Here is a 16,259-nt window from a genome sequence, read left to right as displayed (position 1 = left end):
GTCCATTGCTGATTTCCTAGAGCACTACTTGTCTGTAGCTGTTTACCTGACATCCTGATTTACATGAAAGCAGATCCTTCTATGTGTGGTAGCTGAGTACCAATTTAGAGAGACACAGGCTAAAATGAGCTGCAGCAGGGAAGCAAAACCCATGGTGGGGGTGGGGCGGGGGGGGGCAGGTGTAAGAACAAAGGTTCAGAGGATTCCTTTGCTGGCCCAAAAAATGATGCAAACCACCTTCCCCAGATTCTGTGCAACAAGAGCATCTGCCTGATGAACACAACAACAACAGCCTGGAGGACCAACTCTGCTTAGCTATGTTTTCTTGTCTTAGTAAGCATCTGACCTGAGATATTTCTAGGCTAATTCTTTTGGCTGGGATAAGAATGGGATATAATTAACTCTTGGTGGGACTGTCAGGCTTTCACTGGGATAACTTTCATTCACAGCATTGGCACAAAGATTCTCCTAGATTCATGGGAAAAGTCAAATGCAATTTTCATTATGGAGGATTATAGCCTTTCTAGCCACATATCTATATCCCCAGTGATGGGAAGCTGACAGTCTCCTTGCACTTGATGTTAGGGAGAATGCTCAGTAGATTCAGCTGTGGTGTGATTGGTGATAAGGACAATTTCAGGGAAAAGTCAACTAAGTTTCATGTAATGTAGGGGATAATATTTAAGTGTGTAATTTTTTTGCCTAGATATAGTACTATTCTGGACATTTTAAAAGGTCATTTAGAGATGCCCATTTTGTTTGTCTTTGTAGAGAAAAAAAAAAAATAGATCTGCTTCTCTGCACAGTGACAATGTTTAAAGGCACAATCATCTCTTGCTAGTACTCAGAACATTAGTCTTCTGCAAGGGATCACATGCAGCTTGGGCTGAGTTCTTATTAGAAACAAACCCTGTTTCACCATATCTTTTGGATAGGGGTTTAACCCTTTCTTGTGCAGTTATGACCTATAGTGATCACAGTAAAACTTCATAGAATGTCCCAGGGAAAGAATTTGGCTGCACCCATAGCCTGGGAGGATGGGCTTTAGAGAATATACTGCACTATCCTGACAGGGCTGCTATTCTGTCATGATGGGGCATTGACTTTTGCTAGCAAAGTATAAATATAATACCTCAGAAAGCTTCATTTGTAGTCACTGGAATAAAAGACTATTAAAGAAAAAAGCTCAACATTTAGTTCAGACCATTTTTTTGTTTGGTTTCTATGAATATTTTAGTGTATAAAAATATCTGTACAAAGAATTAGATTTATGTACATGAAGAACATTTTCAAAAATCACATTAAGAATTTATAAAGATGTCTTTAATCAGAATACACAAATTTTAATGATTATGCTTATAAGTATATAAAAAATACAATGCAAAAAAAAACCTAAGTTAAATGGCAATGCTTGATTTTTGCTTTCTATACTCAAGATGAAGGGCTCATCAATAATCCCATTATGGAAGATTATTTGTAGCAGTGGGTCTTCAAATAATTATGATCTATTAGAATATTTTGAACTGCTTAAGGCCAACTACAAATAGAAAAATAATTTGATGCAAATTACTTGTTCTAGCTGGAAACTTCCACAGCAATGGTCAATGTCATCAGAGTTAAGGGACATTTTATTCTTAGTCATTTCTCTAAATTTACAGTGAACTTGAGCCCATCTGCCACATCTCCATCTCCATTTCCTAGGAGCATTCCTAGTCTCATGCAGGGAAATTTTTTGAAATGCTTCATTTAAATATTTCTGACTACTCTTTTAATTGCTTTCTTTCTTTATAAGCATCTGTGCAATATATGGAAATAATTTCTTTCACTGCATAAGTAAATACTTTTTATTGTTTGTATTTTAAACATCATCAATTTTTTATTATTATCCAAACATATACTATCATGAACCTAGAGTGTTCAAATACCTTGTATTCAAAGCCTCATGTTTTCTATGTGTTTTTTTCTTAACTACATACATGTGATTTTCGAAAGAATAAAGGTGTGAAGATGGTCTTATTTTTTTAACCTAGTGCTGATAGTTTTGTGCAGAGTTAAAAGCAGTATTTAAATAGAAAGATTCCACAGACATCTGTACCTAATTATGCAAATAGAGCATCACAGAAATCACAATATTCATGGTGACTTTATTGTTTTTATCTTATTTATGTACCTTCTAACTCTCTGAGATGTAGAAGGGGCTTCCTTCTGGCATCTGCACCTAGCAGTCACATCCCCAGTGGTGGATTTGCAGGCCTCTAAATCCCTGGGCTGTGGGGTTATCTTTTAGTATGGAAAAACTGAAGATTTTGCATTCAACAGTCTTAGAGGTCTTGTCCAACCTAAACAATCAATATCTTGTTGGAACATGTGGAGTGTGAGTGAGGTTTGTGCTCCTGCTCCATGATTACATCCCTTCCTGGAGTGGTGACTTGCACCATGCTCCTGATGGATGCCCCACAGCTGCTGCTGCCATCACCCGATGCAAACAAACAGATTTCAGTATTTTTTGTCTGTGGGGTAATATTGAGATGCATGTACAGTACCCTGCAGGACAGAGTATGAAATGCTTCTCAGCTCTCAGCTGTGATTAGGGTTTCTAACTTAGTGGAGGGAAATTCAGTGCCTTTCCACTTTGGAAAAGGAAAGAAAGATTTCTAGGCCTAATTAAAGATTTTTACATCTAAAAAGGTAGAAAAAAGTCTCAACAACCACAAACAAGAGCTCACTGTGGTAGTTGGAGGCTATTTATTTTAAAAAAACAACCAAAATCATAGACAATGTGGTTAACACAGCCCACAGTGTATATTCTGACTTGTCTTTTCTCTTGCATGACAGTAACACAATACCCTAAACAAGAGAGCACGTTATGAGACAGCATTTCATAGGAGAAAGCTTTTTGCAAACTAAGATGGACATTTCTGATTGAGTTGTTTTGTGTTACTCTACATCATGCAGCATCTAGTCTCCATGCTTCCCTTTTGACAGCAAGGGTGTTGCTTTCCCCTTCATTAGAGAGCACCTAACTGTGAGCTTTGTGTCCTCCCTTGCTTAAATGGTCAGCTGGCACCTCCACAGCCAAACCCAGCCAGAAAAGGTTTTTGACTTGAGCTTTTTAAATTGATATCTGAACTCCCTGGTAAATGACATCTTTGAGCACTGTGAATTTTCAGCTTTTGGTTTTATCCTTTTAAGTACATTGAATTTGAATTTGCTTAGACTACAAAGCATTATATCTACCATTTGGATATCCTCCTATTTTCAGGATTTCTCCAGGCTGAAGTAAGCATCATTTTCTTCTGGGTATTGTCTACCGCTGACTGTGCCTGGCAGTACTTTCAGCCTTAACAGGTTGTATAAATCTAGCCTTGGACAGTCCACTCACAGCAGCTGGCTGTAAGTCCTGTGCATTTATTTGGAGATTCAGGTACCAATGAAGGAGAAACTTTTTGTTCTGAAGCCTTTTCAAGGGTTATAAAACTTCTGGTTATACAGAAGAAGAATGCAAACATTTTCTGTGGTTTTCTCTGAGGGCAGGCAACTAAGATGCAATAATAATCACTTAGAAATTTATTCAGACCGCTTGCTGGGAGGTGATTCCTATCCTCTTACTGAAGGTCTGTGATTGATGTGCTGTTTTTCAGCACCACCACTCGTATTTTGGAATGCCATGATGAAATGAATTGCCATTTTGCACCATCTGCAGGAGAGGGATTTGCCCATCCTGACTCCAAAGGGAAGCTAGAAAAAAGGTCAGCAGTTATCCTAGTTATCCCAGCTATAGCCTGATGAAGAGGAGGACAGGCTGCCATTTAAATAAATGGCTCTTGTGTGATACACCACCCAGCACTTGTTGCTGGTGTAACCAGACATTTGCCACCAGCAGCCTGCCTCTGTATTCCTGTGTTAGCCTCCTGTGCTCAGGGACCTCGATTCTTCTCCATCTCCCAGCAAAGCTTTTGCTTTGGTGTTCAGCATCCTTCACACAGATTTTCCCTGCTTTTCCACCACTTGGTTTGGCTGCCACTATTTGTCTTTGCCCTGGCATACCTGAGAAGCACTTGCTATCACACCAGCTGAGAGGCATTTGAAGTTGTTCCCTGCTGTTCTCTGATGTGTTGCTGTTTCTGACTGCACACCAGCCTGATTATACTGAAACTTGAACCCAATCTCAGGCAATAATGATGTTTGCTGGGCTCAGGGGCTGGACATGGGCATTAAACATGAATTAGGATCATGGAATGAGAAGCAACAACGTTACCAAACTAAAAACATCTCAGCCCTCTGCAAGCGTAATATAAGCCTTACAGACATAAAGAAAATCAAAGTTAGCACGTGAAATTTTTTCAAAGGCATATTTTTTGTAGTGAGTTTGCATAAACCTTCAGTCAATTTCTCAAAATAGAAAGGAAATTATTTTGTATTTAGTTTCTTTATGTAGTTAACTTTGATGCTATTGAACAAGTATTTGATGCTATTGGGCAGGTATCTTATAAAATGCTTTCACATCCAAGTTTTAAAAATTCAAAGAGGACACATCTAAACATCAAGAGCTTGGTAGAAATCAGTAAGCTTCCAGTATTCAGGTAGAACATTCTTCACAGAAAGGATGATGAGATACAGGAATGGGCTGCCCAGGAAGGTGGTGGAGTCACCATTCCTGAGGTTTTTAAGGGAAGACTGGGTGTGACACTTAGTGCCATGGTGGCATTAGAGGTCTTTTCCAACATAATTGATGCTGTGATTCTGTTAATCTCAACCACTAGGAGCATTAGAGTCACTAAACCAGTAAACTCTGTCTCTGTTATCACATAGCAGATATGTAAAGCAGAACAGCACTAAAAGGTGTTTCAGATCCTACTAGTGTGTGATATAACACTGATAGTGGATGTTTCAAAGATCAGGGAAAATGTAGACTAAAATCTCAAGAATTTAAATTCAGAATCTGGAAATGAATAAGAGATTACTATTAATGATCTTGGAAGCCTTAACAGGAGTGTGTTAATTTAAAATGGTTTTGACAATCAAAAGACTGCTTTTTCTAGCATCTAATGTTTTAGTTTGGTTCGTAAGTTGTTAATATTTCATAAGCCTCTGTGAGTTTCAGTGAGATTTAGAAACTGGGCAGCTAAATCACAAAAGTATTGTGAAAATGTGATTAAAAATCCTAAGCAGTGAGGTGCTTAGACTGGTTAAAACCTATGTCATGAGTGTCTCAGTCCTACAAACTGAATCATGCTATTTCCTTGCTTTGTGAAATCTAGAGATGCCTTTCCTACTTTTAAATACAGTGGGATCAGGATGTAAGCCTGTGATATTCCTGGGGCTGGACCAATACTTGCTGCTTGATTATAAAAAAAAAAATGGGATCATTTAAATAATGAATAACAAATAGTAGAAGTTTTAAGGTTATCAGAATATTCCATCCTTAGATTTTGACAATGTATGAATATATAGGAAATGAAATGGCAGATTTGCTGCCATGTAATCCAGCTGAGGAGGAGGTAGAGGCCAGGGAGGGCAGGCAGGCAGCTCAGTGATCAGCAGGAGCTGGCAGTGAGCATGGATGCTCATGGAGAAGGTTTTTGCTTTGTTTTTGTCATGATGCAGAAGGTGCTACCATAGCTGTGTGAGGTAATGACTTCTACTGAATTCCTGGAGGAAGCCCTGTTACAAATACAGCAACTTACAAATAAAGTGGTGTGTAGCTCTACCACACTGCTCCCCGTAGAAATATACTTTGGCTTATTTGTATCAAGATACAGGCAAGCCAGGAAGCTGGCATTTGTTATGGCTTTTATTTGTTTTGTTTTTGGTTTTTTTTTTTTTTTGGTTGGTTGGTTTTTTTTCTGGGGTGGTTTTTTTCTGGTTTGTTGGTTTGTTTGGGGTTTTTTTGGGTTTTTTTTTTTTTTTTTGCTTGTGTTTTTTGTTTTGGTCAGGTAGCTTTTTGGTTTTTGGGGATTTATTTGAGGGGAGAAAATGCACTGTGGTTGCATTCCTCTGTTTTCGTGTTGTGTATCCCTGCCATCTGTGCTAGTGACCCTCAAACCACTCATAGAAGAAATGCTTTTCTAGGCCAGTCTCCCCTCACCCTGCCACAATCTGTCTGCAGGGGTGAGAAAGCAATTCATTCTCTGTTCCTGTTCTGAATGGTCAGAGCTCTTGACGAGATGTCAATGCCTACTGTGATAGCTGTTCTTAGCCTTTTTTGTGATTTGAATACCTTACTTGGAAAAGAGCCCTGAGCTTGTTGAAATAACTCCACAGAGATTCTGAGAGAGCTCTGAGATTTTAAGACAAATCAGTAAACTGCATTGGCTTTGAAATACAGCCTTTTATTGAGTTACCTCTAGTCAATTCAAGCTGTGGTGTCCTTGCATCTCTACCACTGTTCAGCTGTATTTTGGGTTTGTTTCAATGCTTTCACAGGGCAGATGTATCCTTAGCTCTCTCTGGGACAGTCAACAATAAATGCCCATGGAGTTCAATAACATGATATAAAAAGAATGGTTTATCTACTGCTTCCTTTGAAGTCTTATAAAAACAAACAAAAAAATAGTAGAAGCTTTTTGCTGAGCAAGCTGTTGAAGAGGATCAATGCATTCTGTGCTATGTGGAGAAGGAGTTATCAGCCCTGATACCTGTACTCTGTATATTCATTATTATGCTTTCATCTTCTGCCACCTTACCAGAATGTGATAATGTTACATAGAAGTCTGACTTTTAACCAAATTCCAGTGACTCCAGTGGGGCTTCTTCCTTTCTGCATCACTGGATGACAAGGGAATGAGAAATCTTTGACTAAATACCTGCTCCTCTAGTCTAAAATGGCAGCTGTCCAAGAGCTGTCCTCAGCAGTCTCTCATCCTCATTAGGTATTTCCTTGCTCTATGAAGGATTGTTCTATGAGCAGAGGAGCTACAGAGTCCCAAACAAATACAACTAATTATAGTTTGAACCCTTCAGCCATTCTAGAGAAGTCTGGGAAGGGAATACATCTGAGAAAAATTTCTGCAAGTATGTATGAGTGGTTAAAAGGATGACAGTGATTTCATGGGCCACTTACTGTATCAGCTGCACCTCTTGACACAAGGTAAGGGGGAATTATTCAAAATATCTTAAGCTGAATGAACTATGATGTAGAACCTCTAATTCTTTATGCCATACAAACATAATATGTGCTTTGGGATATCCAGTAAATAATATGCTTCCTACATTCTTACAATGTAGTGATGTAGGCCCTATGGAGGGTATCCCAACAGCTTCAGCTACTGTTATTTCTCTTCTGAGTTCCACAGTGCTGCTTGGCTGGACTGCAACGTGAGTAGATGAATTATGGAAATAGAATATTTTTTATTTTCTTCTCCCATTAATAAGACCACATGGAAATCTCCTTCAGGAAAAAAAAAAAAAAGAATTTTTTTTTACCCCAAATGATCTTTCCTGAACACAACTTTATGAAGGTGACTCATTTTAAATTCTCCATCATTTAGGGACCCATGGTATCTGTACCGCCTGTTGGTAATGTCCATTAAGCAGCAGCAGAAATGCAATTTTTTTCCCTTGGTTAGACACTCCAATGAGTTCAATTCTGCAGGAAAAAATGTCTTTTACTCTAAATATTTTTTTTTTGTTCCCAGTCTAAATGCATTATGCAAATAATTCACTTCATAAAAAGATAACAAATGTTTGTGTTTTGGTTTGGACTTTTTTTCAGACAGCTCTGAACATGATAGTTCAGGAAGCCAGTGCAATTTTAAGAGCTTAAGAAGAAGCAGCTACAGTATAATAGGATCTGGGTTTTATGCAAATAAAACCATTATGCCCATTACTGGAGCATAACAAAGTAGAGAGACCTCTGCACTTATGGGCAATATGACAAGTGTTTTATTTATGATAACTCTTAGAATTTTCTCTTGGCATTTTCTTTCAGTTCCATGTGGTGTCCAAAAGGCAGAGTTTTATGTTGCTGAAAAGAACTCTCAGTATACGTAACAAATTACTTTGTGCAAAACAAATGTTCTTCTCAGATTTTGTTTTGTTGCCTTTTAGCTCTCCAGCAGTTCAATATAGTCTTGACACTACAAAGGATTGTACTTCACTATATATGGTTAATCCAACATAAACATGGAAGGTGGGAAAGGTCTTCAGCTGCATGATTAAACAGTTCCTAAGTGTTACAGGTTCAGTGTGTGAAAGTCAACAAAAACCACCTTGCCACAGGCTAAACTGCACAGTGCCCCATTTATTCTCCTGCTGCACCAGGCAGTGGAGTATGTGAGCTTTCTGAAGGTTTGCTCAGGTGCTCCAATGATCTGAACATCTTGATCTTCATGTCTGTTTGTCATTTTATCTGCATTCTACAGACAGTGTCCTAAGGCATAGAAAAACCAAGTGATTTCCTAACTCTGCAAAAGGGCAGTAAAAAGGCAGAGCCAGACCCTTGGCTCTGGAAGGTCAAGGGAATATTTTGATCATCCCTAATTTCTAGAAATTTTGGCTTGTAATTTTGTTTGTTCAGTGACACCTAGATTTTGATAATTCAGTTCCTTCCAGTTATACTTGGGAAAATGCCAAACAGCTTTGGGCTAAGGTGTGCCTGAAGTTCATTCTTAAACATGTGGTATCTAATGAGATGGTGCTTTCAATGAGTGCCTCAATAACAACTAAATCTCTGAACAGTACTCTTACCTGCCCCTAAACATGAGAGGTTCTAGGTTCGCTTCCATGGGCAAACTGTTACAACTAGAGTACACTATTATTTTTTCTTTAAACTTGATTATGCGTGATTTGATCTCTCCCATATTACAACTTTACTCTTCTGTCTCCACAGACATGGAGTCTGTGCATTGACATGGCAGTGACCAGCAAAGGAACTCTTCTGTGCCACTGCAGCTCTTAAAGATTTGCCATTAAAATTATTGGGTTTTTTGATTGGTTTGTTTTTTGTTTTTTTTTAAGAAAATGCCCATCCATCTCAGTTACCAGAAGCTTACAGCGCACAGTGAGGAACCGGTAGCTAAAGATATCTTTTATTCTCTGGTGGCACTTCTGTTGCTGTATCAAAGATTATAAAGACTAAACCACCGGTATTTTGGGGAAGGCATACTCTAAAACCTTCACACTTCTGCTCACAATATTATTCTCTCTGTTAGAAAATAAAAAGTAGGCAAAGCTATTTTCTCTTTTGTTTCCCAGTCTTCCTGAGTGGCCTGAGTCCCACTCACCACAGACAGTAGCAGCAGAAGAGAGAGAATACTGTGAAGTGGTGTAGCAAAATGAAACAGATAATGTATGATGTTCCTCTGTGTAGCCAGGTTATTGTGCTGTAGCCCAGGAAAAAGGAATAGTCCAGCTCTGCTTCTGTCAGTCACAGAGGGGGTATCAGTTTACGTATTTTTGAACTACTCACAGTAATTTCTGTTGTAATTTACTTAACCTTGGCATTGAAAGAACTTTCCTGCACAATGAACCATGAGACAGGAAACTTGTCTTTAAAGTCACCTGTTCATGTAGGTGGTGGCATGTGATTGCCACCCTGAGGCTGGTTTACTTTTGTTAATAAAATCATGTTTCCTTAGAGAACTGTGCCATCAGATTTTGGCAATATCAGCCAAAACTACACAAGCTGCAGAGGAAGGGCCCCTCTTGTTCTCTTGCTGAGTCACTCCTGAGGAGAAGCTCAGTCCTGCTGCTGGCCAGCTGCAGTCTGGGCTGTACCTAAAAATCATTTCACTATTGCTGCATTTCCAGTCTCAGCACTAGACTTCAAAGGAATGATGTTGGCACTTTTATAGCGATAAACCCAAAGAATGGTGAAAAGAGCCTGAAAGAATCAACTGATGAAGTCAGCATCTGGTCCACTTTGAGTCCATATGTTTGTTTTTACAGACTCATAAGTGCTACTTGTCCTGTAAATTATCCTGTAAATTATGAATATTAGTTGCTTTTTTTGGAGGTCATGTTGCTTTGGTTTCTTTAAATCATCCAACTAGTACAAGGAACATGCATTCTGGGGAGAGCAAAACTGCCAAAGTGTGTCAACAGGAATTATTATTTCCTTAGAAACACTGTAACCAAGAGCTCCATAATGTATGAGAGAAATGTTTTTGTTGTTGAGAGATGAATTAAACTGAGGATAGGAAAAGGATGGCAGACAGATGCCTGATAGTAAACAGAGTTTAAGGAGAGAATGGAATTACTGAGCTGGTTGACTCATTTACATGGTGAAGTACTGTAGGCTTTAAAAATCTGTGGATTCAGTTATTTAAATTAACATATGCAGACCCAGAATAGACTAATTAGCTCAAAGAGGTGTCCTGTGAAGTCATACAGCCTGCCATATAACTTGCAAATCCAGAGATTTGTAATCTCTGTACAAAAACCTGCCATATAACTTGCAAATCCAGAGGTTCCACCTGGATCCCTGCAGGAATTCAGTGTGTCCAGTGCTGTGGTGGGGAGGGGATAACCTACCAGCAGAAATCCCTGTCCCTGAAGGCAGGGCTTGGCTCCTTGCAGAATCCACTTCTGACTCCTATTAACACAACTGTGCACTTGTATGTTGGAGCACTGCAGGGGAGGAAGAAGTCAATGATTCAAAAGTTTTACATTTTGGAGGGAAATATAATTAAGTACTGTAATCTGGTCAGTTATATGGCTCAGAATTTCAGAAACTGAACAGTAAAATAAAGGTTTATTTCTTGTTATTTTTTTAAAATTTGTCTCTTATGCACCAACAAACATATTGCAAATATACAAAGAACAACCTTTGATCTTACATGTTTTGAACACATAGTACTTTAGTTGTAGTATTTTTTTTCCCTAGGAAAAATCTAATTTAACCCAGATCATTATACCTCTTCACAAAGAAAAATAGTTTTTATGTATCTAGATAGATAGATATAGTAAACGGAGTCATCACAAAACTAATTCTGTACTAAATAATTTTTTCTAAACTATAACAAAAGACTAAATTAAAGTAGCCTCTTGACATTATTTGTTGCTTAGAGATTACACACTTAATTCAGACCTAGAACACTGTAGTTTGGTATCTTATTTGCTGAATGTGCTAGAGGTGTTCTCTCCAAAGGATCCACTTTGACAAAATATGAATTCTTTCTATAATTTTCAATGTATATATAAGTGGTTGTGAGTGACTGACATTCCTACTCAGCTTTCTAGCACAAAATCTGCTAGAAATTGTAGGTACTTTCATCTCCCAAGTAACTCCTCTTATAGGATGACGGCTTTAATTGCATTGTAGACTTTGTGTGTACAGGCTGACTATTCCTGGTAGACACATTCCTCATATTAAATTTCCAGGTTAGTGTAAATAAACATGATTCAACCATATTGCTTAAACAAGGTAGAGTGAAATATGTTGTTGTGCTGCATAGTTTCTTACAACAGTTTAATTGAGAACCCCCAGTGTTTAGAAACAGAGACTAAAAATTTGGCAGGAGGCTAATTTATTGTCATGGCTGCGCCTGCACCTGGCCTGATGCCAAGGATGGAGAGCATCATCTTCCACATATTCAGCAGAAGCTTGTCAGAATTTGCCAAAGTCCCTGAGGGTTCTTTCATGGGGGTGCTGGGGTTCTTTCAATGTCCCTGTGAGTGCTGGTCCTGCCAGCCAGGGCTGTTCCTGGGCAGGGCCCTGGAGCTGAGTGGCAGTGAGGGTAATTGTGCCTTCTGCAGCTGCAGGGCAGGCAGGATGTGTGGGATGAGAGCACATCTGGACATAGGAAGAGCACAAACCTGATCTGGGAGCAGGCAGCAGCAGAGAAGCCAGGAGAACTACAAGTTTAAAAGAAAACAGCACTTCCCCTCTGTCTTCATCTATAATTTTGTTTCACATGAAGAAAATACTCATCTCCCTGCTATGAAGTGCCCTCACATGCTCTTGATGTAAAAGCATCCTCTAGGAGCTGACCAATGTGTGTCTGCCATAGTCTCATCTTATCAAATTGGTCCTTTTCCAATTAAATAACCAAAAACCCCTAAATAAATGAAACACTTTTGGCTTTATGTGAGATCATTTTTATTTTCAGGATTGTCTAGTAAGCCTTTCATGGCAATGTAGTGGTTTCATTGCACCTGCACCATTTTGCTCTGTGCTGACATTGTACTCATACTTCTGTGAACTGGAAACAGAAGGAGGTTTTTGGGTTTATTTTGTATATGTGAAAGGGAAAGGGAAATATTTGCAATAAAATAGCCGGTAGTTTTATATTGTTTGCCTACAACCACAATACAAAGCTGATGACGTGGAAATAAGTTTTCTTCCTCCTTTGAAAGATGTAAATTTACATCTTGAATTAGCAGTTTCTTGAAATGGCAGTGCATGTTTATAATAAAAAGCCATTAGCCCTGCAGAATAATTTTTTGGGGTGTTCATTATTACAGCTATTTCTGGGAGAAATTGTCAGTTTAAATGGCTTTCTCTAGTCATAATCTTGAGGGTGTTTTGTGAGTAATGCCTACATCACCCTGCATTACTTCCGTTTCTTTTGTCAGAGTTTCTCTCTGTCCTAGAGTGGGCAGAGATGCATATATGTTTCTAAATTCACAGATTATTTGAAAAATTTCTGTTACCTTCCAATTCAGACAAGACACTTCCTCTGTGGCTTTTTCTGCAGCATCCATTTCATACTAGTTCCCCATGACTTGAACTGAACAGTGCCTTGCATCTAGATAGAATATATCTATAAAATCAGCATTAGTACTTTCACCCTCAGAGCCCCTGGAGCAGATGTGTCTGGAGGAGATTTTGAAGGACCAGGTGAGCTGTACTAACTGGGTCTGCTCCTACTTTTTTTTTTTTTTTTTTTCTGCCTTTCTACCTTCCCTGGTGTCACTGCCGTAGCTGATAATCTGTTCAATAGCATACAAAACATTTCCCTCAGTCTTGACTGCTTGATGACAGTTATACAAAGGGACAAAACACATTGAAATATGAATGAGATTCTGTTAAAACTGAGATAATCCAACTTAAACATAAAGGTTTTGTAGGCTGCTCAGGTTTTGTGGAGGCATGAAGGCCAAACAGGTTAAATCTGTGAACGGTGACCATGACATTTGCCTTAAGAGCCTTGGTCTAATGCCATCAGCATTGGCCACTGTGTGACCCTCCAGAGCTCCTCTGACTTCTCTGTAGGCAGGACAGCACCAGGAACAGGTACCTGTGTGAGACTTCACAGTACCATCTATATGCTATAGCTCGAGGTGGAAGACATAAGAGAAATGCATTTTCCATCAGAGAGTCATCTCACTTTTAGCATCTCTTCTGCCCTTGACAGAGCTGAGTGGAGCCCAGTAAGGTGGAAACAAGAGGCTCCAAAATAGCACACACTGATGTTTTTCTGTGTCTTTGCTCTGTTACAATGCAATGTAACTCATTTTGCATTTCATAAAACACTTCTTGAGATTTTGTAAGATGATTATATTTCCACCAAATGCATGAGATCTTCTCACTTCCTTTGCTGGCTAAAAAGGGTCGTAGGATGACAAAAAGCCAGAGCCTAGAGCTGCAAACGATGCATAAACTCACACAGCCTCACATTCTGCTGTGGTTTTGTCTGTGGCGAAGTACTCAGTTTGTACAGTCATCAAAGCACATTAAAGTCAGAAAAAATAGAAAAACTGACAACTGTGGGGTTTTTATCCTTCCTCAGTTAGTTTATACCATCTCCACAAGACTCAGGTGCTGTGTAATGATGTCACCTGAGAACAAAATAATCAATCCCATAAAGAATTCTGGCCACCAAAAATAGCAGTGTTTTTAAATTAAAACCTGCACAGAACCATTCTGTCAAAATACTGGTTTCGTTTATTTTACATCTTTTACAATCTTAATTTAAGTTTGGGGTTTTGTATCTGAAAAGCATGGCAGATTAAGGGCTTTTGGGCAAAGAAACATGATTGATTGACACTAACACATGTGATCACATCTGATTACAGATGTGAAATATGCTTTCAAGCCTACCCCACAATATATTAAAGGGATGTTTTTATAGTGTGCTTCTCAGTACCAGTAAACAAAATGTTTTTTAAAGTGTCCAGGAGAGCTTTTAAAATTTTCCATGTCCACAACCATAATAATTTAAATAATGTTTAGAATATTCTCTGTGAGGTCTGTGAATTAGCACTGAACTCATACTATGCATCAGCCAAAACTGTATACTCTCCGCTGACAAAATTATTTTTAAGATCCTGTTAACACTGCAGAGAAGCTCATTGTCCTTGAAAAAACTATGAGAAGGTACAGGAAATTATATGCTCTGAGTTAATTTCAAAGTCAGATTCTGTCAAAATCTCACTTGTTGTTTTTCTCTACAGCTCTGAGGTTTCTGTGTAAAAATATAAACATTCAGGTTATGATACTTCAAGGTTGGATTGAGACTATGATTTGACATGCAGCTACTCTAAAGTAGAGCAAACGTGTGGGAGAAGCAAAGCTGATCACAGAGAGAAATTCTGATCCTTTGTAAGCTTCCATGTGCAAGTTTCCTATAATCCCTAAATTCCTCTAAACCAGTTTTAATTCTAAAACTGCTTGTTTTATGTGCTGTGAAATTTGTATTGCTGAAATCAAACGGCTTGGCTCCTGATAAATAAATGGAATAGCTGAGGAGGCAGTCTGCACCACTGATGCCACCTATGTTTCCAGATAAGCTTTTCAAGCTTTGAGTACAACCTCTTTTAGGAGACTGATTCCAATTAAAATTATCCCAGGCTTTAGTATGATTGGAATATTTGTGAGACTGGTGTGAATGTAGGGGCTTGATAAGCACAAACTCACAATTTAATAAGTGCTGTGGCTAGTTTTATTTAGATTCTGCTTTTACTTGGGGATAAAAATAGCCCAAAATGGCACCAAATGGTACCAAAACCATGGTGAAGAATGAAAGAGTTAACTTGAGATCCATGTAAAATGAAGTAGATAGCTGGGAGTAGCTGAAGCTGGAAAATTAAGGTTCCAGCTGACTAGGCAAGTTACCTATAGCTAAATAGTGTTCAACCACTGCACCAAAAACTTCATATATTGAAACCCTTTCTTTACTGTCACTGAAATGGTAGAGAAATTGCATCTGTGAGAAAGTAAAGGTGCCACTAATTTGTAATTAGTAAAAAAGCCTGAGGTTGAAGAATTTCCAATTACTACTTGGATGACATTTTATTTGGTGAACAGATAAGGGGTTTGGATTCTTTATCAAAAAGGATTTCTCCATTAGAACTCTCTAAGGTGAACCTCACAGGGAATGCTTTGGGAAAGCAAATTTTGATTATTAAAGGTATCTCTGATAAGGACCTCAGTGGCTTGAAGTCAGAATTTTAAATTACAGAATTTTCAGATCAAAGCTTTATCTTGACAATAGACGACTATTTTACTTAAGTTCTGTTTAGAGAGAAACCTCTAGGAAATGTATCTTCTTGGAAAAGCCTATGCTGATGGCATTATTCTAAATGGAGATCCTAGTACTGTTATGGAATTCAGGACTGACCATAAGGTGCAGACAAGCTGGGAGGAGGGCAATTCCTGGCATCAGTTAATGCCTGAGAGCTTTGGCTTTGCACTGCAGCATTCTCTTATTTCTTTCTATATCACAATTAAACATTTTTGATTGTACTAGAAAGGTGATAGGGAAGCAGTGTTTTCAAAACAATCTTCTGCTGGCAGAGGTTTTACACTGTGGGACAATGACCAGTGTGGAGTTCAGCAACAGGCTATTAACAAAATGCACAGCAAAAAGGCAATGTATGAAGCTGAACATTGACAAAGCTTTCTAAATCAAGGAAAAGTGTCCTTTTTGTGATCTTAAAATGTAGGAATGGTACTTTGCTCAAAAGTTCAAATACTTTTGAGCTTTTAATCTTTGATATCACATAAGAAGCTTTTTGAGGAAATGTGTTGCAGCCTATTTTGGATAATAATATCAATGTTTTGTGCAAACAAATACTGGTAATTGTAGGAAGCATTTCCATTCCAGCCACTAATAGAAATATCTGTGTATTCTGCTGATTACCACTAGTGCTGAGTTCTCCCTCCTTCAGTTCTTTTAACATTGTTTGATTAAGCTTGAACTTTATTGGTTTAATGTCTCCTTCCCTGGGATCCTGAGTGTTAATTTGGAATGAACTCTATCCCAAGCATGCATTTGAGAAGGGAGATGATCAGTAGCAGAGTTTCATTCCTAGAGGGCTTCTCTGGCTACACCCAGAAGTGTTTTGTGTTTGTGAACTCTATTCGCCCTGCAGGA

At 38.5% G+C, this 16,259-nt stretch overlaps 1 long non-coding RNA gene across 1 annotated transcript in view; it reads left to right on the top strand.

Annotated features, from left to right (window-relative positions):
• LOC140684431 (uncharacterized) overlaps positions 1-16,259 on the top strand; it is an 85,994-nt gene that overhangs the window by 14,507 nt on the left and 55,228 nt on the right. The gene's annotated exons all lie outside the window — the stretch shown is intronic.

This window comes from Taeniopygia guttata, chromosome 6, assembly GCF_048771995.1.
Source record: "Taeniopygia guttata chromosome 6, bTaeGut7.mat, whole genome shotgun sequence".
NCBI lineage: Eukaryota > Metazoa > Chordata > Aves > Passeriformes > Estrildidae > Taeniopygia > Taeniopygia guttata.
This window is presented reverse-complemented; position numbering and strand designations above follow the sequence as displayed.